This window comes from Octopus bimaculoides, chromosome 10, assembly GCF_001194135.2.
Source record: "Octopus bimaculoides isolate UCB-OBI-ISO-001 chromosome 10, ASM119413v2, whole genome shotgun sequence".
NCBI lineage: Eukaryota > Metazoa > Mollusca > Cephalopoda > Octopoda > Octopodidae > Octopus > Octopus bimaculoides.
Window position 1 is genome coordinate 25,831,561 of NC_068990.1, and position 2,220 is coordinate 25,833,780.

Sequence of the window (2,220 nt, forward strand, 5' to 3'; positions counted from 1 at the left end):
ATACATCATTAGATGTACACCACTTTCCTATATAAAATTAAGAATATAACGGAACGCTGAACTCCAGATTATCAACTTAAACAACATTTATTCAGGTGGTAAATATATATATCTTTAGCTCTTGTTTGTTGTTACAGCTTCTGTGTGTGTGAGCATTGTTGTTGGGACGTTGGTTTGTAGATGTAAGCGAGCTGTCGAGCGTAAGTTTGAAAGATGAAGAGAGACAGCTAAACACGTCCATGCTCAATCGCTGGCCAGCAAGAAAGAGACAGAATTAAGCGGGAAAGCTTGCTTGTTGAATTCCACGCATGCGTGAGACTACGCATGCACACGGCATTACTACAATATAATTGAGATTCAGTTGAATTAGGGACTCAAGTTGGAGCACCCAAAATTAGTGCAGTATTATCCGTACAACTCAAATAAGGTGAATAAAATCAAAATAAGCAACAGAATATCCTGTTGCTTATTTTGATTTATACACACACACACATAAATAAATAAAGGATATTATTAAAAAATAATAATAATATCAGTGGCTAGCATGCATTAAAATAGAGGTAAAAATTAATATAAGTCTATAATTATATATGATATATAATTATAATGAATGATACTAGGGAAATGTATTTGCATGGTAGAAATAGAAGTCAAAACGACTCTATGAGTGATTTAGGTGGTTTAGATTCGTTTTGACTTCTATTTCTAGCATGCTGGTATTTTTCCCAATACCCTTCATTATAATTATATATTTATATATAATTATAGACTTATATATCATCATCATCATCATTGTCATTTAACGTCCGCTTTCCATGCTAGCATGGGTTGGATGATTTGACTGGGGACTGGCAAGCCAGCAGGCTGCACCAGGCTCCATTCTGATCTGGTAGAGTTTCTACAGCTGGATGCCCTTCCTAACGCCAACCCCTCCGAGAGTGTAGTGGGTGTTTTTACGTGCCACCGGCATAGGAGCCAGTCACACGGTACTGGCAACGGCCACGCTCAAAAAGGTGTTTTTTACATATATATATATATATATATATATATATATCGTCTTGGCTCAACAGCCCTCACCGTTTATTTTTAATATCTTGTTCTCACTGTCCTGTTCTTGTTAACACTTTCACTCTCCGCAAGAAATTCCAAATTTTATTTTATTTGCTTTGCGGGAAGGACTGTTCCAACGAAGTCGCGTATTGTCCTTGCCTTCGAAACGCAGAGTAGATGGAACAGGGACAACTGATGAAGGGATATACTGTTTATGTTGCATGTCTTGTTTCTCTGTTTTTTCGTTGTTCGAAAAAAGTCTGTTTTCTGTTTTTGTTTTTACGTTTTCGTTTCTCATTATGTTTAACGTTTTTTTATGTCCTCTACCCATATATGCATGTATGTATACATATAGATGTAGGTATGTACATTATGCATATGTTTATATATTATTTATATTATTATATGATCGAACGCCATGCATCCTTTCCCAAGTAAGTTTTATCTATCTATCTATCTATCTATCTATCTATATATATATATATATATATATATACATACACATTGATAAGAGAACAAACATCAAATTCAAGTCAATGACTTTACATAACACCATGCTTCAATACATTTGATCAGATATCAATACTACCATGGCTCTTAAACATATAAAGAATACATACATAACAAACACAGAAGGTAAAAAATATATATGCAAGAAAAATGCAAATATATAGAACAGCTTATCAAGAATGTGTACACAATCGACTAAAAAATCTAAAGCGTGTCGTACAACTAAAAATCTAAGTAAAATATCAATCGACTAAAAGTATTTTTTTTTATTAAATCAATGTTTTTTTTTTTTTATCTCTGTCTCAATCTCATTTGAGCACTTCTTTTTTGCAAACGTATAAACTTTTTTGTCTCTCCATAAAAAGAGGCAAAAATTATTTCTTGTCATATATGTAACGTCTGCTTTCCATGCTAGCATGGGTTGGACAATTTGACTGAGGACTGGCAAGCTGGAAGGCTGCACCAGGCTCCAATCTTATTTGGCAGAGTTTCTACAGCTGGATGCCCTTCCTAACGCCAACCACTCAGAGAGTGTAGTGGGTGCTTTTACGTGTCACCCACACGAAGGCCAGTCAGGCGGTACTGGCAACGGCCACGCTCAAAATGGTGTATTTTATGTGCCACCCGCACATTTTATGTGCGAGAGAGAGAGAGAGAGAG